At 45.5% G+C, this 21940-nt stretch overlaps 1 protein-coding gene across 22 annotated transcripts in view; it reads left to right on the plus strand.

The window, feature by feature from the left end:
* Window positions 1-1597: 1597 nt before the first annotated feature.
* PLCB4 (phospholipase C beta 4) overlaps window positions 1598-21940 on the plus strand; it is a 182531-nt gene continuing 162188 nt past the window's right edge. For 7 of the 22 annotated variants that reach the window (XM_038131221.1, XM_038131222.1, XM_038131224.1 and 4 more), the window contains exons 1-3: window positions 9359-19432; window positions 19921-20065; window positions 21543-21602. The gene's annotated coding sequence lies outside the window, so the exon portion shown is untranslated. Of the gene's footprint in view, window positions 1728-8069; window positions 8860-8879; window positions 9306-9357; window positions 19433-19920; window positions 20066-21542; window positions 21603-21940 lie in introns of those variants that run through there. The other 15 variants (XM_038131229.1, XM_038131232.1, XM_038131231.1 and 12 more) reach the window with 7 other exon arrangements.

Below are 21940 nucleotides of genomic sequence, written 5' to 3' on the forward strand. Positions count from 1 at the left end.
CCATCTGACATTCGAGCCGATCCCCTCCATCTTTAATGGCTATAATTGCTGCTCCCATATCCTGTTAACTAGATCCCTTTAGCCCTGCCAGCAATACTGGCCTTGGTCCAGCTCACGTGCTTCTCATCCAGGTTCCTTTGTTATTTCCTTCCTGCACCTCCTTTGGCGTGATACGCCCACCCCAGCCCTGGCTGCAGCCTTGCTGCCCTTCGTGGATTTCTAAAGCCCTGCCTCTGCCCCCGTGCCCATGAGGAATTTCTAACTGGGGCTGCTTCAAAACACAAACATCTGCTTAACGCAGCAGCACTTGCCTGGGCTACAGGAGCCCCTGAGGGCGCAGGTCTGCTCTGCTGACAGGCCGGCCCTGGAATCGCGTGTCATCCTTGCTGTTGTGTTCTCAGTCCCCCCTTTGCTTACTTTGGTAGGAGCACTGTGGCAGCTCTTGAAGGCAGGATGCATTTTTTAATCGCATCCTAGCAGTGGTGTTGGGGTGGGGGCTTTCATTCCAAGCTTGGATTTGTGCAGTGTATGTTACAGGATAATATAGCCTGAGATCTTGGCTACTGCATTACTGGCTCCAGTAGTTCATGGCAATGCAACGCCCTTTTTGTGACTAGCAGAACTATTTCAGATTTTCCTCCACTGTTTCCTCAGCTCACCCTGGATAACTTCTTATCTGTAGCTTGCTGCCCCTCCCAACACCAGCTCTCGGTGCCGGTGTCCCCTCGGAGCAGTCCCACACGTCCAAGCTCCACAGTTCACTGACAAAGTCCAAGAGGGCGGGGTGCAGGTGAACAGGGATGGGGAACCTGCTTCGCCTGTCAAGCTCAGCTACTTGTTTGGTTTTGTGGGCGTTTCACGTTTGCTTTTTTATCTTGACGCGGGGGAAAACATTTCTCTGAAATCCTGAGGAGACGGGGAAAGCTGAGACCGGGCACACGGTGACAGAAGGAGGGGAGCACAGGGAGGGCACCAGGGCAGCCCATGGCAGCGGTTTGCAGACAGTCACGAGCTGTGAGAGGGCTGGCCAGGGGATGTGGGAAGAGGGAATCCCGCACTCCAGTGCGCTGAGATCCTCCAAGGCTCACTCCAAATAAACCTCAAGGAGTCCAACTGTAATTCTGAGACGAAAACTGCGAGACTTTGGGAAGCCTCCAGCGGCCTCCGCAACCTCGCCTTTCTCCCTTCGGCAGCGTGGAGAGCAGCAGGCCTGGCGGGAGCCCGGGAGCACGCGGGGGAAGGGGGATTTCCTCCTCGCCCCTTTCCAATCCGCGTGGCGAACAGAGGCGCGCCGGCGCGGGCATCCTCCGGGGGCCGGCGTGCGGTACCTGCGGGTGCCGGCCAGCGCCGCGGAGCCTCCGCGCCCGGGGCCGTGCGGGCGGAGCTCCGCGCCCGCGGCCCCGCCGCCCACTTGCCATGCGCTGCCCGCAGCCCTGCGCGGCGGCGGGGGGAGCCGGCGGCGGCCCGGCCCGGCCCGGCCCGGCCAGCGCAGGCGGCGGCCGCCCTGGGGTTTCCCCCGTCCCTGCCGCGTCTCTCGGCGCTGCGGGGGTTGAGGCGGGCGCGGCGGCGGAGGAGGAGGGAGGGGAAGGGAAAGGAAGGGAGGGGGGAAGGAGGAGCCGCCGCCGCTGTGGGGCGGGCGGGTCGCACACACACTCAGGCACACACAGGCACTGGCACGGCGTGAGGAGGAGGAAGAGGAGGAGGAGGAAGCTGCCTCGGCGCTTGAGGTGAGGGCGGCGGGAGCGGCCACCATTGAGGCGGGGGGGACGGGGGGCGGCCGCGGCTCTGTCCGAGGCTTCGCGCCCTTGGCGGGGAGCGGCGCTGCCCGAGCCCCCCCCCCCCGCGCCGGGCCGTAACCTTGGGCTCCCCCGGCCGCGAGGGAGGGGCGCGAGCGCGTGGGCTGCCGCGAGCGCGTGGGGCCGGCGCGAGCGTGAGGGGCTGCCAGAGACCTGAGGGGCTGCCACAAACCTGTGGGGCTGCCAGAGACCTGAGGGGCTGCCACAAACCTGTGGGGCTGCCGCCTGCGAGGGTCTGTCGCCGTGTGGGTCCCTCACGCCCGTGTGGGGCTGCCACAAACCTGTGGGGCTGTCACCTGCGAGGGTCTGTCGCCGTGTGGGTCCCTCACGCCCGTGTGGGGCTGCCACCTGCGAGGGTCTGTCGCCGTGTGGGTCCCTCACACCCGTGTGGGGCTGCTACAAACCTGTGGGGCTGCCACCTGCGAGGGTCTGTCGCCGTGTGGGTCCCTCACGCCCGTGTGGGGCTGTCGGACATGTGGGGCTGTCACCTGCGAGGGTCTGTCACCGTGTGAGTCCCTCACACCCGTGTGGGGCTGCCACAAACCTGTGGGGCTGTCACCTGTGAGGGTCTGTCACCGTGTGAGTCCCTCACACCCGTGTGGGGCTGCCACAAACCTGTGGGGCTGCCGCCTGCGACGGTCTGTCGCCGTGTGGGTCCCTCACGCTCGTGTGGGGCTGTCGCGCCTGTGGGTCCATGGTACGTGGGTGTGTGTCACATAGGTGTGTCTGCGTGCCATGGACGCCTGTGTGCGACACGCATGCAGGGCTGTGCACACACGCGTGTGTCTGCGTGCCAGGTTCAGCGTGTCCGCGCACACGCGTGTCCGTGTGGGTCCCTCCGTGTGTGGGGCCCTCCGTGTGTGCGCCTGGCGGCTGGAGTCCTCCCCTCATCCTCGCTGCTGTAGTTTCTGAGTGTATCCGGATTTTGTCAGTGCTGGGCGGTGTGACAAATGTTTCTGTGTAGTTAAGTATAACTTTCTCGCAGTGGGTTTTTTTTCCTTTCCTTTTTTCCCTTTTTTTGTTTCCTTTTTTCCCCTTTTTTTTTTTTTTGTCCCCCCCCGCAGGCTTACCTTTGAAGATTGTTTGTTTTCTTTTGTATATATCCAAAGGTCTCTGGGGATACAAGTGCTCCTGTTGCCTCTGTCTGTGTGGTTGTAATTTACAAGACATTTGTAAATCTCACACTGGTGGTTTTCAAAGCAAGGTGCAAAAGCAATGTTTCCATTTCCATTCCATAGCCATTCCAAGGCTGTGCACTGTATTCCATGCACGACTTTGAATTATGTGCAGTCAGACACCTGTTACTTAATCCTGTTTATCCTTTCCAGTTACAGTTATCCAGCCTGGTCTTCTTTTTTTTTTTAAATATCTCAAAATAAAGTACAAATATTCTTTTATGCCAGCATCTAGTAGAAACCCAGGGATCTAATGCATTTGTGAGCTATTTAATGTGTGTTTGTTAGGTAATGCTTTCCCAAAGGGGGATGATTTTAGAAAGCTATAGAATAATCATTATCTCAGGGGGAGTTTATATAATGTTAAAGTGTCCATGGGGATGCATCTGTAGGAAAGGTGGATTTGACACAAAGTCTTACACAGTACAAATCTTCAGTAAAGTGCGCACCATCCTCTGTTAATGCATTCATAATGTTTGTGTTTCTCAGACTGGGCTTGCTGTTGCACCGTGGAGTTTTCAGTTTAATGACTGGTGTTAACGAGGGTCCCGGGGAAAACGTCGCGTTTCGGATCCCGTGAGGGGATGGAGCAGGTTCTTCCATAACACCTTTGTGTGCAGGGCTGTGTTCTGGAGTTTACCTGAGCAGTGTTAGCCAGCTGATGCTACTCACTCCAGGTCAGTTTCCTTCCAGCTTCTGGAAGTGTTATGGCCACAGTACTTGCAGGCTTTCACCAGATCAAGGGTACCCAACAGTGTCACGTACTACAAAATAATTACTGTTATACGCAGCCGAGCAGTTCTGTATGATGCAGAGACAGTTCCTAAATGCGAGTTGGGAACAGATTTATTCCTCCCTGCAACTGGTAACTTGGTGAAGTAGTTAAATTACAGAGCTCTAGGATGAGAGTTCTCTTCCGCAGCCACTAATACCAGTGCCTTCACGTGTCGGTTTTGATTCGTCTCTTGATGATATCGCTAAAAGCCAGGTATTGATAGGAAAGTCAAACCCCTGGTGAAAATATGACTGCGTGGCTGTCAAAATAAAATGGGAGGATCTGACTTGATTGCTGGCTGTGGATATGCACTTGGGAGAGTAACAATGCCTTTTATTTTAAAGACGTGCACCCACGCACAGGAGCTTTGCTCTAAAATAGCGTTTTCTGTCATGAATTTATGCATAACCTACACTCCCTGCTTTTTCTTAGAATGCAGGGAAGACAGAGCCTTGAAGGGGAAGAGAGAAAGACCAAAAGGGGCAGGAAAGAGAGGTCATTTGAATTTCCCTTACTGACAGAGGAAATCCTTCTCTGTTATGTTTCACACAAAATATTGTGTTGTTTTCACCTTTTCAAAAACAATGGCGAGTTGTTTGGGCTTGACATACACTGCTGACTTCTGTTGCAGACTTTGGGCATTTGTTCCTGTAATATCTGGCTGTGATGGTGAGCTTGGGGCTGTGCTGGAAGTCTGTCAAGTATTTGTTACAGCTGTGCAGGAACCGATGGCTTCATTTTCACCAGGCTTAGGTACACTGTGTTGAAAGCTTGTAGGGATATAAGTTTTGTGCTTACCGAGATGACTTGTTTCGTATTTCTGTTTCATTTTTTATCTTGTCATTTTTGTGGGTTTTTCGAATTGTTCAGTGGTTTGCTTTCCCTGGTGGTTCTAACAGCTCAATTGCTACTCCTTCCTCTTCGTAATTTGCCAGAGACTGAAGTCTGAAACTGCTGTTTTAATATTTTCCTTAAAATTGAATTAATCCCTTTTCTAGAGGAAAGGGAGGAAGGGAAAGAGGAGTACTTATGAGAATTTTAGAAATGAGAACCAAAACTTAATGCAGGCGTCTTACCTTAGAGAGACTACTTACAAAAATTGTACCTCATTGATTTCGGGGAAGGCTGGTTTCCTCTGTAGTTTCAATCATCTGTCCCATTAGATTTTGGGAAGTGTTGTAAATTGGTTTAGAAGTGAAATTTTCCAAGTCATAAAACCTCCGGTTGGTTGTTAGTGGAAATCATTACGAAGGGTTGCATAAGCATTATTTGTAGGATGGCTAATCAGCAGCCTGGGCTTAGTTCCATTCTCTAATAAATAGATGCATTGTGCTACTTCAAAAATTGCAAAATTGATGGCTTGAGTACATTTACTAATTTTGCAAGATATGTAATGCATCTGGTTTGGGGAAGACTCTTTGATGTCTGGAGAAGTTGCACACAGTGGAGGTGTTTATGATCCAGCCCTCAAAAGTTTTTTGATTATACTATTTTGGACATCTTATTCTTATGAAAGATTCATGCGTAGCACCACATCAAAATTACCTATGTGCACGCATCAAAGGCTCAGATGAGTTTTATTCGGCAGGACTTTCTGGGAGCAGGTTTTGTGGTCCTCTTGCTTCGGCAGAAAAGGAATGTGCTTTTTGGACTTTGTATTCCAAGAGCTGACCTGTAGAGGGTTAGAATATATGGGATATTAGCGGTATGAATACCAAAGGTACTGTGCCATCCTGCTTTGCTTATGTCTTGCCCTGTGAACACTGAATTATAAAAATCTGTCTTGCTGGTCCTCACCCATCTTATGGTGGTAGTGCTTTCTGGAAGTTTAAAGATGGCTGAAGTGGCTTGTGGAACTGTGGAAGAGGACAGGTTCCCAGCCATTCTGCAATGAATTCATTAGCCTAGTAGTAAGTTCCTTGTTCCAGAAGGACATGCTGAAGTATCCGAGTGCCTTGAATAGGGTGCCACAAGATGGGGAGCAGCATCAGAACAACCCTTCCGCTGCTGTCTTTGGGGTGCTGATGCCGGGAATCTGCAGCTTTCAGGGCAAGAGGCTCCCAGGCAGCTTCTGCGAGTCACAGAAATAGATGGTGCAGCTCAGCTGTGGCTGTGAGGGCTGCACCATCTCCAGCAGGCTTCTGGGTGATGGGCTGCTGATGTCTTCCCTGCAGGGATCTGGGAGGGAGAGCAATACTTGCATCCCCTCCTTGTGAGGACCAGCATCAGCTTGTGTGAGGTAGTGAGTGCTCTGGTCAGTTTGCCTTACAAGTCATTCTACATGCCAGCCACTGAAAGAAGTACTTGTACCTGTGCAACAGCAAAAGAATCTTGAGTTTTGGAGAAGAATGAGACAAAACCTTCATCTTCCTCTCCTCTGAAGAGCCTCCTAGCCTAATACGAAGTCATGTATCCTGTTTTCCTTGTTTCTAGCTTTGGATAAATGGTATTTGTGAATGATTATAATGTTTTGTTTCATGTTTAGAGTTCTTAGAGGCACTAGTCAGTCTTCCTGTGGGAGAGAGCCTGTTCCTGGGGAGCAGCGCAGTGTCACTGAAAGGTTAGGTTAACGTGGTGCATCTGCTCGTGAAAAGGGTACAAGGTATCCAGCTTTTAAGGCCACTTGCCTTTTGCTCTGTGTAGGTTTCTGTGGCAGATGGGGATCTCCCTGTGGTCTGTTCTCCATTGCCAGTCAGTGTTGTTAAGCTCGGTTGTGATCCTGTCCCGCCTGTGGCTCGTAGCTGATCATGGGACAGACAGACCATGGGTACAGCGTGGAGCATCCCTTGTCCTCCCCTGTTTCATGACCACCTTGCAGATCCAAAATCTGACTTTATGCAACTGCTCCAAGCTGCCTGATAAAAAAATCTGTTCTGTACCCCATGCTCCTAATTCCTCATGGTTAGTCTCTCACCTTTCTGTATGCAGTAGCCAGGGACCAAAGTGCAGGTTAAGAAGTTGGTTGGCAGCTGTTGTACATCCAAAATTAGGGCCTTGCTTTCCATTTTATATGGGATGTATAATTGTACCATCATGAGGCCCTGCTCCTGGAGAGCTGAGAGTCCCTTGTTTGAACTTTCCTCAGAATGAGAGCCCGTTCTTTCTCCAGTAACAATAACTGGGAGCTTTGGCAAATGAGGTGAGGCAGCCTGTTTGGAATGTGCTCCATTGTAAGGGCTGTTTGCACACTGGTTGAAATTGGTGTTGCTGAAATAACAAAGTGTCTTTGCCCTCTCGATTCTGAAGAAACTGGTTCTGTTCAGTTGACTTTGGGGCTCTCAAATTGTAACTTCCTTTGTGAGCCAACCTTGCAACCTAGAAGACCTTGAGCAGGTGTGTAACATTACAGAAGCTGGATTCAAAAGGGACTGTTCACATTAAACCCTCTACGTTGTACCTTCTCAGACCATTTACTTGAAAAGTCTTAATCTAGTCTTGGTGTTTGTATCCTGTTGTTTTTATGTGCAGCACCATCTGACATTATGAAGATAAAAAATTTACAAATGTCATAGAGCTGTCGAATAGTTACACAGAAGTAATTTATGTCGGTAGTTGGTCTAGCAATATGCCAGCCAAGAGGGAATATATGTTCAGCCACAGAAATTTTGGGTGCACTTTAGTAAGGAAGAAGTGGGGATGAAAAAAGTATTGAAGAGCAGGCTCTTTATTCTTGAAGTTACGGATAAATTTCCCTTTCTAACAATTTCGGCATTCAGCCTGAGCACGCACATTCCTGCAGACTGGAGTAATCAGCCAGGAGGTCAGTGACTAATAAAAGGGGCAAAAGAGAAGAAGGACTTGAAAGGTTAATAAGGAGCATCTCTTGGATTCCAGTGATCTAGAGTGTCCATGATCCTGTGAACACTGGTGATGTGGAAAATAACGAGTAATAAGGGAGTTCTCTGGGATGTAAGCTGTGGTCTTGAATGAGATAGGTCGGATGAAAGAACTTCTCATACCAAAGTGGCATTTTTTCCCTCCTTGATCTTGTAGGTCATTCCAAAACTCTACGGGTTTTTCTGCTCCCGTTTTTCTACTCCTTGAACATATTTATTTCCCATACCTAAAATTGCCATGTCTCCCACATTTGCCCCTTGGTTTTCTTTTCTGGGGATGTCCGCTGACGATGCTGCTGCATGTGCTGTACTTGCTGCACGTACAGATGCTCTGGACTCTCCTCTGAGCCGAGGCTGCGTGCTGGATCCAGGGTGCTTGACTCCATCTCTGCCATCCGACTGCTGCTGCCACTGCTGGAAGGAAGCAGAGGGAAGAAGGGGATCGATAGCTGCAGTGAGAGCCTGTTTGTTTTGAAATACACAAGTTAGGAGAATTCCTACAGAATTCTTCTTGGTGAAGTGTTTGTTGAAATGGAATATGAATGCCTTATTGGGAATAGGAAATTGAGCCATGGAGTGGTTTCTTTGGCAAGGCTAACGTGATCTGTTAAACCCAGCAGAATTGGTGTAATTTTTTCTATGAAGGACCATGGTCATGGAAAGAAAAGCATTTCTGAAGAAGGCAGGGAGAGAGGCTGATGAATTCTCTGTAGGTTTGTTCGCAGAGGTGAGAAGGAAGCTCAGATGTGTTCAAGGAGAGGTTGGGTAGCATGGTGGGGTGACTGCAAGGCAAGGCAGAGGCTGTTGGATGATTTGATTTTACTACTTGTTTTTCAGATATAGTTCTTGAGGATTAGTGCAGATTAATTGGGTGCTCTGGTGGATTTGGAGAGCTGTGCTGCGTGTCTGACATCAGCAAAGAAGAGACAGTAATTATTGCTTTCTGGTCTTTCAGCCTGTGTTATTTGTGTACTGCTCCCCTAGCTCAGAACAGTGGTCACACAGTAGATGACAAGGGAAGATGGAATGTGCTTGCAGGTATATCAGAGCAGATTGCAAATGAGGCGCTGCAGTCTGCCATGGGAGCCGTGAGTTGCAGGTAACGCGGGTCCTTTGGCACCCCTGCTTGGCTTGTCGTTCTCACCCGGGAGATCTCCTGTATCCGTGGATGCTGCAGGTGCGGCGGAGCTCTCGGAAATTCCCCTCAGCGTGTCTGCCATCCCTCACATGATGCGCTTATCTGCTTTGATTGGAGAATCCCCGGCCTGGAGGAGAAGGTGGGGGCTTCGCGGGGCGGGGAGCGCTGTGACCTGGGAGAACAACGGAGGGCTCAAATAGGGCGGCCCGGGCGGGAGAGGCTCAGCTGCGGCTCGGTGTCCCGGGCTGCTGCCGGTGCCGCGTTCCCGCAGGCACGGCAGCTGCGGCTCGGGGACCCTGGCGGCCTCCTCTGCTCGGTCTGGGGCTGCCAGGAGCAGCCCCCGCTGTGCATCTGCGTTTGCCCGGGGGAAGGTTCTCCACTCTCTCTACTGCGACTGAACTGATACAGAGACTCGTTTCCTTTTCCCCAAGCCCTTCAAATCTGGCAGTATGTAGCAAGAGTCTGGCCGTTCTTTTTGCTGATGCTCTCGGTTTTGGCTATGAAATACAGAGTAGCTTTTTGATGACCTGTGACTGAACCAGGTGGCTGGGAGGAGAAATAACTTCTGAGAAGACCTTGGTCCAGGTGAGGACAAACTGGGCAAAGTTTTTTTTAGTTGTACAGGTTGCTACTTTCCTGGATTCACGTCACTGGTATAGTTTTGCTTTTCTCAAGCGGGCTCCTGCCTACTTGGATGCATCCTAAAGTATTGTGTATGTTGGCCTCTGCATGCTTTTAATTTTTGTTTGTTTGTTTTTTACAAACTGAGAAAGTTCTGGAATTGGCACGTGTGCCAAGCCTGGTAAACAGATGTTGATAAAATGATCTCCTTTGAGATATCCTAATGAGAGCATGAGCTTAACTAGAAGAGCCATATAAAAATAGTTGGTGTGCCATTTCATCTGTGTGACTTTATACAAGAACATGTCTTAAATTAGTCTTTGCATCAGGTAACAGAAGTATTTGCACTGGTTTTATGGGAGTAATCCCATCTCTTCCCTGTGGAATTAACGAAGAATGACACCTTGGAGGAAGCATGAGGTGGTTAACTGGGAGGCATTATCACTTGGTGTGGTGCTGGTGGGCTCTGTGACCTGCAGGCGTGCTTTGTGGATGGATGTACAGGTTGTGTGCCTGGGAGAGAGAACCCCCAGAGGCACTGCCGTGACCCCAGCTGCTGCTGATGGTCACAGAGCTGTCTGCGTCCAGCAGGGAGTGAAGGTGCACAGAGCCTTGGAGGGGTAGCAAAGGGTAACAGCAGGATCAGTCCTCTGCATTTTGCTTTTATCTCTCTGGGGAGCTGGGTGAGCATTGCTGTGGAGAAATGCTGGGTGTTAGTCCTATGGCATCTTTCTGTTTGCGGGGTGTAGAGGGGGTAAATCTTCAGCTCTGCTGGTCTGGTTGAGTTCATTTGGAAGAATTCCTGCTAGTGAAGTTTGTACTGCAGAGCTGTGGTCCCTGTGTGGATAGAAGAATCACAGCTTGCTTAGATCTTTATCTGCTAGTCTAAATCATGCAAAAAAACCTTCATATTCTCTGCTGCATCTTCATTTTCAGTGCTAAATCTTTGGATTGCAGTCTCAGAAAAAAGATGATCTGTTGGGTTTTGGCTGTGATGACAATCTACCAGTTGATTGATTCAGGGTTTTGGGGAACATTTTTTTGCAGTCTTTTTTTCCTTTTTTTAAAACTTAAAGAACATTGTTCTTATTTGTAATGATTTGTTTGTTTGTTTGTTTTGTGTGGGTTCCCATGTGTTAGTTTCTTACAGCTTTCCTGTGATGAACTAAAAGCCTCATGTAACCTAACTGCATTTCCAGATGTGGGGAAATCAAAAGTATATGTTTGCAGTAATTCTTTGCTATACAAACACATGTATTTATTTTGTAAATGCTTCTTGTATTTTAAAACACATGAGGTGGAAGCAATACTTCACAGGAGGAGCTGTGAATTGGCATGAAATCAGTTACTTCTGAAAAGAAAGTGAGCTTTATTGCTGGGGATTTTTTTCTTAAATGAATTCTGTGGCACTTCAGTTTTCAAAACTGAATCAATCTGACAAGAAATGCATGCTCTGATTTATATACCTTTGATTTAGTTATGCTCAGTTTATAAACAGTGCCTGGTAATCTTCCCTGATCTCATCCTGCTTTAGTTTTTAATTTACCCTTGAAGAGACACTGCTCACTTTAATCTGGAGTAACCACCTCCCCTCCCCACAGTAGAACGAATGAATAATAATATTGTGAAAACAAAGATCTAAGCGCAGCTCTCAGATATCTGACACGTTAAAAACATCAATTGAACTGATCTGAAATTATGTGCAAAAACATACAGGTAGTTTTTCAGGTAATTTTGAATCATCAGATGATTGATTCTGTGAGTGGTTTTCCATGATTCAGATGCTGAGCAATGTGGCGATACTCTGAGGCTTTTGAAAGCTGGAAAACAGTTTTTGATCCTCACAGGTAGAAATGGCAGAGGAAATTGCATTGCTGTGTTAAGAGTTACATTATTTGGTTTCAAGGAATTGGCTCCATCCCACTGTAGTTTAGTGTCAGAATGTTTGCTGGGTATTTTCATTCTTGCTTTTAAGTGCAATTGTTTTCTTTACAGAAGACAATAACACTACAAGATAATTTTCCCCCTAATCTTTTGGGGGGTTTAGTTTTTGAACTATTTAATTTTCACAGAATCAATTAGGTTGGAAAAGGCCTCTGAAATCATTGCATCCAGTCTGTGATCCAACATCACCGTGGCACCGAGCGCCATGTCCAGGCTTTCCCTAAGCACCTGCAGGGGTGGTGACTCCCCCACCTCCCTGGGCAGCCCACTGCAGTGTCTAAGCACCCTAAAGCTCCCCTGGTGCAGCCTGAGACCTTGTCCCCTTGTCCTGCCACTGGTTTCGTGCGAGAAGAGGCCGACCCTCACCTGGTTACAGCCTCCTGCCATGGAGTTGTACTCCCTCAGTAAAGGGATACAGCTAAAAGAACAGCCTGAACCTTTAGCAGCATCGAAATGCTCATGAAGACCTTCATGAATAATTTGAAATTTTAGCCAAAAATTGGATATTGAAGGTCTTGCTTCACCTGGTTCATTTGAAAGATCTGTGGAAGCATTTCTTCAAAGCATTAGTGGAAGTAATTATCAGAGTAAGGTGTCAATTTTGTGTTTGTTTTATGCTTTCCTTTTTAGGAACTATAAAACGATATATGTTAACATTTCAAAATTGCAGATTTAGAGTATTTTTTCAGATGAGCTGCATCTCTTCCTTAAAAAGTGACTGGTAATTTAAATGATAACCACTTTTCTGGTGATATTTCTGGATTTCATAAACCATTACCTGAAATCCTTCTCTTACTGAAAAGCCAACTTATAGTTTCAATTAAAAGTGTTTCTGTGTACATGAATATCACATTAATTACACAAATTCATTTCTGGCTGCCTTTCTTTTTGTAGATGTTGATGAAAAGATAATGCTTCTCAGTTAATTTTAAAGCATTTAAAGGAAGGCTTATTTAAACATGACTGAAAGTGGATTAATCCTTTTCTTCCTTCCATCTCTTCCTGTAATCATCACAACCTTGTTTTAGAAATTAACAAATGTTGTCTGAAGGGCTGTGGCAGGGAGTGTTTTGCTTATCTCAGTGGTCTTCAGTCCAGCTGGTAATTAGCACTTCTCTTAGTGACTGAGACATAATTTTAACAAGATTTGGCTCTTCCTTCTCAGCACTGTCTATTGAAAGAGCGTGGGTGTTGCAAGCAGGTAACCTGAGTCCATTTGAGTCTTGCATCTCAAAATTCAATCCAAAATCATCCTGCCTCATCGAAGGGGCCTTTTGGATGGTTATTGAAATGATCTGATCTCTCTTACTGTGATACTGTTGTGACTGGGTTTGTGCATCTGCAGTTTTATCAGGGATGATTCATAGGCTGAAATGGTGTTTGTCCACTCAAGGCTTCATTCCTTTCCCCTTTCAAAGGGAAAATAATGGGAAAAAAGCTATTCTGCCTGATAGATAATAGCTTCTCTTTTATTGTTTGGCAGTGTGTGGTTTTGTTTTTCTTTTTTTTTTTTTTAATCTTGAAATTTGACTTAACAAAAGAAAGGTAACGAGAATCCAAATAATGTGAGGACTTGGCAGGGGGATTTGCCATGTATGAGGAGAAAACTGACCTGAGTACAGCACACTGCAAGTGCCCAAACCCAGCCCTCCAGAGCTGGAGACTGATTAAATCAGTCTGTAGTTTTTGCAGGTGAAGTAGTTAATTTGAGACCTTAATTTCAGAACTTTATTTGTTCCCTGTAGTCTGCACATCCGATGGGGCTCCGTGTACCCTTCCAAAGCAAAGTGTACATCCACAAAGCCGGCTCAAGCCTTCTTGTTTGTAAGATAAGATGTCAAAAGCGGTCCCTTTTTAAGGGTGGAGAGGTACTGGTGGAATTTTAGATGGCCACGTTGAGATTGATACAATTTCAAAACTGATTTTTAGCTCGATTTCAGCCGAGCAAGGAGTGGCAGTGAGGACACTTCTGGTCCTGTAGGAGGAACAGTGATACTCCTGGGTTAGGACAGGTAACCCTTTGTGACACAGGAGGAGAGGGGCCCAGACAGAAAGCTGCTTGTTGCTTGGTGTTGTTTTGGTATTTCCACCACCCTGCCTTTTGGGTATGGGCATAGCTGGTCACACTTTAAAAATTAGATTTCTTTGTTCTAAAGCAAGGCTTGGGTTAAATGCAGTACGACACACCCCCTCACCCACAGTGTTCTGATTAGGTATTTTTCAATATCTATCTTAAATGTCAGGATAACGCCTGACAAGAAGGCTCACTGTCTTGTGAACCACGAGATCCAGAGCACATTTCAGCAGTGCACATCAGAACAAGTGCATAGCTCCAGCCCTGAAAGTATGAACTGAAGTACAGCACAATGTAAATGTCAGCTCAGGAACGTGAGGTAGGTTTGGTATGATCCCTTAAGGATTCTTTGTTCATGGCCTAAATTGCAAGGTTTCTGGGGCAGGGACTATCCTTGCATTATTTATTTTATGGCATTTATTCAATGCATTCTTTGTTATTTTTTATTTGACCTGCTTGGTGCCCATTTGCTGATACCTCAGATGAGGGAATACACTGCAATACAGTGTTTTTAATTGGAATATATACACAGAGCTGATACATGCAGGTTAAAAAGAAATGGCATCCATGCTGTTCAGTCCAACGTGCTGAAGTACCTAAGGGTATAAAGCAGCTTTCACACTATTTCATCTCTTTATATTCCAGTTGTTGATACCTTTTTTAACGTGGCGAGATGACTTCCCCAAAGCCTACAGCCCTTGTGTGTTAGCAACAGGGATCCTGGTAAATTACTTCTTGACCTTGACTTGGAAATCAAAATGCAGCAAATCAGGGACGTGGCTATGCTCTGCCAGTCCAGCTCCCGGGGGTGCAGGGTAATGTATGGAGCAAGGCATTGCTTGCACCGCTCACACTCAGGTGCCGTGCAGTGTTAGAGGCCATTATCTTTAATACCTTTGTTATGCAACAGATCCAGTTTTGATTTGTAGCCCAGAAAGAGCAAAGTTTCACTTTTAGAAGCACAGTCTGTTACAGGATATTTATCAAGCAGTCTTTCTGCATATGGATGTTGACAGCAGTCTTGCAGCAGAAATGACAGTGTTCTTCTTGGAGGTGTTTCTAAGTTTGAGGATTCCCCGTGGAAATCTTTTAAGTCAGAACATAACTCAGGAACACCTTTTTTTTTATTGCTTTGGCAATAAAAATTGTATGGACATAGTCTGAATCAGCAAAGCTGGCTTGAAGGGGCGCTCAAGTGAAAACCATATATATGTATAAAAAGGAATTGTCTTTTGCAAAGAATCTTAAGTAGCTGTGGACATCAGGCCTGCCACTGAACATTTTAAAACTAATTTATATGGGTTGTGTCATTTCTGTTTCCTCCCTCTTTCTTTCTGTTCTGTGAAAGGCAGCAAGCAGCAAACCCTGAGCAAGCTCTACTGCTCAGTTGGATGAGAAAAGAAATAGAAGGGGCTGGGCAGAAATTGAGATCTTACAAAGCACAGATCTAGAAAGATGTTCCAGCTATGCTAAAAATTATTTACACTTTGCAGTCTTGCAGTTCTCAGTGATCTAATAGTGGTTCTGGAATCTCTCTTTTAGGCGTTGTACATATTTGTTAAAAATGCTCCTTCACCCAAAGAATTTATTGTGCTGGAATAGGAGGAGCCTAGAGCTGAACACAGTTTTTGGTATATAAGCAACAGAATAGAAGTGTGAAACATTTCCAGCTACATGTGTTTAAGATCAGCCTAAAAATTCAAGCTGCATGTTTTAATAATTTTTGATCAAGTGCAACTTCAAAGATTTTGACTTCCCTTTAAAGTGTAAATTTTTGCATTGGACGGTGTAGCACAAACCAGCACTGGCTGCCATCAGATGAGATTTGCTTCAGTGCAGCTGGCAGCATCAGCCCAGGATGTTTGCACAATGAGGCTTTGTAAACCTCCTCTGCAGAACTGCAATGCTTTGATCTGTTTACTGGACAAATCAAAATTAAACTGATGTCTCTTCTTTTCCTTTTTCTTTTCTGTATTTTTTTTCCTTAGGAGAAACTAGCACTCAGGAAATCTGGCTGGCCATATCAGATTTTGCCCCAAGAAATTGCATTAGTTTAAAAAAGAGGCATTGTACTCCCAGCTTAATGTTTAAACTCAGTGTCAAAACGTTAGGGCCGAATAATGCACACCGATAATGCAAATGGTTTTCTTGGGTGGATTTCAACTCCTGTGCTAGTGTCTGGGAGAAGATGTTTACTTTCTTGCATTGAAATACCACGCTATTTCCATCACAGTAATGCCGCTTTCAGCTAGCTGGTTGCAGCCAGGTGCAGCGATAAGAAATCAAAATTGTTTTTAAATGTATCTCTGTTTATTACAGTGTAACTTTTCTTTTATACTTCATATTATCCTGTGACTAAACATGTTTACTTTAAACGGGCTATGTGTTCCAGGTGGGTAGAAGCAAAACAAAAGTGCGTTCGAACCAGCTGTAATTAAATTTCTGCTCTGTACATTTTGTCAAGACAAGAAAAGCTGCTGGCATTTAAACCTTGCAATGCATTATGGAGTGTCTGCCAGTCAGATCCTCCTATGGAATTAAAACAAATTGGAAAGCAGAGTGAGAGAGGGGGAGAGAGATTTGTGTGAATTAAATGACTGCGGCCTGTGGTTTGCCAGGCTCTCCTGCTTTTGTTGGTGATGTCTGGTTATGTAAACTTCTTCCCACCACTTTCTTCTTCAACTTGCAGCAAAGCAGTTTTGTGTGGTGTAACATCTGCTGGCATAAAAGTGGTCGTAAATAAAAAAGTCTTTACTGTGCAGCCCAGTAGGAAGGAAAGAAAGGATGGAAGGGTGCATTCTCTAGAAACACAGATGGCTTTAGTCATTAATAATGTTTTACGAAATAATTTTTAAAATAGGATTGCCAAAAAAGGGACTGTATGAAGAAGCTGAGTGCATCTATTTGGTACTTTTGGAAGAGTTTGCTGTTAAGCTTTCCTGGAGGAGCATGCCCAACGTGATCAGCCGTGCGCTCTCCCGAGAGCGATGGGACCAAGAGGTTTCCATAAAACGATGGGCCCGTTCTGTGTTATTCTGTACTGTGCAAAATAATCTTGTATTATAGTATGGGATGTAATTATCCCAGTAAATATTCAGGGGGAAAAATAATGCTGCTTAATCCCTTTCTCTTGCTGTGGTGGAGGATTGGGATAAAAAAGCGCAGATCACCACACGCCACGGTAGAGCTGCTGGCCTACATTTCAGAGCGAGGTTGGCAAGGAGCAGGCTCCCAGTTTCTGGAACACAGAGTACATCCCAAAGAGAACTATTAGGCTGCACTAGGATTTATGTGATGGTGCTGAGCTTTCCCTGGAGATGTCAGATTTTATCTTAGTGATACGAAGTGCTGGCCTGCTGGCCTAAAAGGAGTATCCATCCTCTTCACATCCTGTCACCTGCATGTTCCCCAGGGCCTGCATTAACTGCCAACTTTCACGTTGGAGTCCAGGCCTGTTCCTTCCTCTCTGTTCTCTTTGAAGATGGTGAGACACCCTTAAACTTTACTCTTGGTCGGAGTGCAGGTTTTTATGATAATAATTAATTTAATTGGCCCAAGCCGAGTAAAAGCATTTACCCATGATTGACCTGGATTCTTTGTAATGCTGTAAATGAAGTCTTGGATTGTTAATGCTTTCATCAGCAGTGAGTAATTTCATAGATTGAAAACCTCTTAAACTGCAGCATGATGATTTTGGTTCCAGAGAATTACTAGAGGTGACTAAAAATTGTGAATCTCCCCAGAAAAAAAAAAACAAACAAAAAAACCCCAACAAACTTTCCTAAACCATAGGTAAAATTGACTGTAGGAGCTGTAGGATAGTATGTAATTACATCCAAGACACACTGAAATTCTCCGAGTCAAATTGCACATTGTGTGTCTTGGTGCTATTACATTTGCATACTGATAAGAGTTTGTAATAATTGTCTATATTGCACAAATGCTGCTGTTGTTTATTGCTTGGCTTAAATTGTGTGGGGTTTATCATATAAATATAACTCATTCTCTGTAGAAAAAGGTCTAAAAGATTCTATTATCTACTCATCATTTTGGTGTACTTAATTATCAGTTGATATGCTTTTCATGAAATGGAGTCTCTGGGCTCCAAGTACTTGACATCTCTGTGAAAACAGTCTGCCTGTTTTGGGAGGGCAGCGCCCTGAGTCTTGCTCAGCAAACATCAAGGACTGGTTGTACCTTTCAGTTTAGTTATATGGACATTGATCCCGAGTCAGGAGCTCTCTTGACTCGGGATTTCATGGCTGGAGGCAGATTTAGGGCTTACGGGGTGGATTGTGTGGGGCACCGGTAGGAGGCTGTGTGCTCTCTTTGGTGAACAAGTTTCTGCCTTAGTGGAGCTGAACGCAACAGCCTCGGTAGCTTTCTGTGGTTTCTGAAAGTGATTTCCAGCGTGGTGTCCTACGCCCTGTAATTGCGTTCAACTGTGTGCTTACCCGCTTCTTTGGTCTGCTTTGGGAGTCATCCCGTCAGGTTCGTATTTCCTGGGGACAGCCGGCCATCTGTGCCTGTAGTCAGTGCCATCCAGGTCAGAAGCAGTGCAGGAGAGGTGCAGAGCTGTGTGGTAGCTGAAGGTGCTGCTGATCCTGTGGGCGAGCACACGAAATGTTCCAGAAGGATACGCCAGAGGCTCACATTATGTAATGCCTCGAGCAGGAAGCCACCGAATCGTGTGTGGAGCATGTCAGCAGCAACAGCCTGATGTCCCTGGCAAGGCTCCACGCCAGGAAGGAGCTGGGCTTTCTCAGCAGCCTCACAGGAGAGCGAGGGAGGTGCAGGAGGCCCTGCAGGAGCAGCCTGGCCCGTGGGAGGCCGGAGCTGCTGGGAGGCAGGGTGCTGACACCACCTCCCTCACTGGGCTTGCCTGCCCCCAGGTGCAGGAATGACAGGGAATTCTTCTCGTTTTCCTCCTGCCTTGTGTGTTCGCCTCTTCTTTTGCTTTGTTTTTTTTTTTTTCCCCTTAGTCCTAGATCCTGGAAAAAATACAAAGGAAGGATGGACCTTCTCAGAAGCTCTGCATCCAGATTAGGGATATACAGGCAATTCGTGTCTGAAAAATGTTAACAGTTGTGTGTCTAAAATTAACTAATGAGCTATGGTCGAAGCTCCTTTTCGGCACAAAATAAGGGAAGGTTTGGTAGGTAATGATCATTTCAGTATATTGACAGACTAAAATTGTCATGTTTAAATTAAGTCTCTAATGGTCTTTCCTAAATTGGGTACTTGTACTTTGCTTTTAATTAGAATGAGGCAAAAGGTCCTTATTGGAATTCTAAAGTTATACTCTGGGTAACTCAAGGAGGTGATTATCTGTAACCAAGTGTCCGTCAATGGGACAGTCTTGCAGAAGCGTGCACTTGTCAGGTCATTTTCTCTGAGCATTTCAGAGTGACAGCTGAAAAAGAACCTTGAATGATGGATCCCTGTGGATGAAAACTTGTTTTCTGCTTGAAACTAAAAATAAAATTAAAAAATCCTGTTGACAAGCCCAGAGTCTTGACAGAGGTTGCCCATCCTTTTGAAGGGTCATCATGATTCAGCTGGGTCTTTTGCAAAAATAAGTCTTTTCCGTGTAGGTTATAATGGGTTAGGTTGAGAAGAGACAGGAAACCCCTGGGGTGTGTTTAAGGTGACAGGAAAGCCAGGTGACAAGTGAAGAAACACGTTGTGCTTTACTGAACAGTGGTGAGGAAATGTGTGTTGTGGCCAGGGTGAACACTGGCCACATCAGAATTTGATGCCTCTGCGCCTGCCTTGGTGTTCAGGTGCAGCTGGAATCCTGTGATATCTAGTTAGGTGTTCAGGAAGTGAGGAACATCAAATGAAAGATCCTTTGCAATAAAAAAAAGTGGGCATAAGGTACTTAAGACCAACTTAGTCACTAAAAATTTTTTTTTTCTTCAGAACATGAGAAAAATGAAAATGGTGTGGTTTTTGTATTTTAGCCTTTAACCCAGCTCTGGAATGAAGGGCAGACCTGAGGCTGCAGCCACTGTCCGTTCCTCCACCAGTTGTCCTGTTCCTGTGAGTTACAAGCTGCTCAGTGTTTCTGGAAGTGAGTCTGCACTCTGGCTCTAAGCGCTTCCCTCCAAGAATTTACAGTCTCGCTGAAAGGGCCACTGGAGATTTTGGACACAAACAAGCTTCTGAAGAAATACTTAACTGGTGGAAAGACAGAGAGGGAGATTTTTGGTATTTGCCTAGCTAAAAAGAAACTGATTTTCTTCATTAAATTTATGAGATTGTACTGGTGTGTTTACATGGAACATGAGAAATTTCAGGGCCCAGTGGCAGTTGTGCCCAGAAAGCTGGGGATGATTAAAGCCAGTGGGAAGCAGGTTGTGTTTCTGGGATGTGCATTAGGGCTGGTGGGCTGCTCCTGGTTCCAGTGGAGCTGGGCTGGATCCCACGCTGATGTAACCCTGCTGAAATCTGACTGCAGTCTGCAGGGGAACAAAAAGGGCTGAGGTGTATCGCTTACTGCGGACTAACAGAGCAGTTTGGATGCTTGAAAATAATCTTGTCATGTCTTTGTTTTCCCAGCACAGGCACACTTTGGACAGGCAGTTTATTTTTGCATGAGGCTGGCTCTAGTTGACCCAGAAGTAAGTGTAAGGATGCTTTTGTGTGAAGCCGCGAAATCCTGGAGACCCAGAGATATCTTGTCATGTAATTATGAGCTGCTGAGGTCAGTCTGAAAGTGCACCAGCAAAATGAAAGAGTTTGAGGCATTAAAAAAATAATTAAAAAAGAATTGAAATCACTGTGTAGTCTCTTACTAGAAGAGCGTGCTGTCAATATTTAATGAGAACAAAGTACGTAGCCATCATCCTCTCAGCATTGCTATTTATGATTTGAAACAACTTCTGTTTTAATGGATGATTTTGGCAACTTTGGGAGGACTCAACAGCGGAGGAAGCTATTTTCTTTAACTGCCCTCATTGCTGTAATTGTGACTGCTGCGGTTCTCAGTCCCTCTGGTCTCATACTCGGGGTGTTTTATGTACCATGAGTTCTCAGAGCAAATGCTAGACCCACAACATGCTCTGGCTTCCCTTGGCTGAGACACTTGTTTTCTGCAATCTGTTTCTAATATTGAGATTTTTTTTCTTCTTCTCATAAAACTTAAACCTCATAAAACTGAAGAGTATCAGGTCAAATTTAATTCTGTGTATGCACCTAGTGGATATTGAGATGTTCTCAACTTTAGGCTTCAATTTATTTTTTCTATAAAGGAAGAAAGATGAAGCTTGATGGAAGAGAGAAAAATACAGCTTCTGATCTAATGTGTAGGAGCTCTTGATAGAAATTCATTTGAAAAAGCAGCAGTCAATTTCATGTTATTTTCAATAATGCTGCAGACACTTGTTTTCTTTTAATAAAATACTGTCTCCTATAAAAGATGGATTTCTAATGTGAGTTTGGATTTGATTTCATTGTTGAGCACTCTTTGGTCGTTTTCACTCCTGTTCGTGTAAACCTGCTGCTTTGCTTGCTGTTGTGCTCTTGTCCAGTTTAAGGTCTCACACTTAGGTCTTACCGAGGGGAATCAATTGGGTTTGTGCATTTGAAAAAAAGAGGGTGAAAAGGAACACCACCAAAGCAGCCCTGCCCACTTGCACTGCTCAGAGGTACAGCAGTGCTGGGTGCCCCTGTGCTGCCCCTTCCCCTCCACAGATGGGAAGGACAGGAGGAGCGGATGCTTTCATCCTTCCAGAGTGCTGGCAAAAGCAAGGGAGGAAAAACATTCTAGCACTAATAACAATGGCATCATTTACTTTTTACCCAAAGCTGGGATGATAAAGAGGCCTGATTACATGTCTCAAAATAAAATACTTTATTTTCCCTGCTCCTGACACGCTGCTCCATCCTTAGTCTCCGTTGTGTTGCTTTCTAGTTTTAAATGCTTGAAAGAATGGGTGCCATGTGTTCCTGTCACCTGCAGCTATGATGCTTCTGCTTAAATAACAGGAATTTCAAAATAGAATGAACTTCAAACAAAAACTCACTGAGCACTCAGTATTTGTTTGCTACAGTGTAAATATTCTGATCCATAAGGAGAAAGTATTTCTGGAGGAAAAAGAAGGTCTTGAAGTAGTTTACTGGGATTTTATTAGGTAATTAAATATGAATATACACAATTAAGGCTTTTTTTTTCTTTTAAGGGAAAAGAAGATAGTTTCTACAATGTGAATTTCTACGGAACAATTTCTGACTTCCAAAAGGTATGCATTTTCTGTTCTTTTAGTATTTTAATTCTTTAAAAGTATTTTAATGCTTTAAACTAGATTATCTATGTCCTGTTTAAAATACAGTTTACCATTGCAATGCTGCACCGTCCATGTCAGTAGAATGAGAAATGTGCTCTGAAAAAGCAGCGGTTGGGGTTCATGAGAGGAGACAAGTTATTAGAAATTTAGATCACAACTGCAGATTCAGAGGATGCTGTGCTCTCCTGAAACCAGACAGGCTGACATTAAGGAAGTGTGTATGTGTGAGGCTGATCAGACACAGGCAGATGAGGGTGTTCACAGTCCTCAGAGGCCTTATCTTTTGGAAGTCT

This window comes from Motacilla alba, chromosome 3 (assembly GCF_015832195.1).
Source record: "Motacilla alba alba isolate MOTALB_02 chromosome 3, Motacilla_alba_V1.0_pri, whole genome shotgun sequence".
Classification (NCBI taxonomy): domain Eukaryota; kingdom Metazoa; phylum Chordata; class Aves; order Passeriformes; family Motacillidae; genus Motacilla; species Motacilla alba.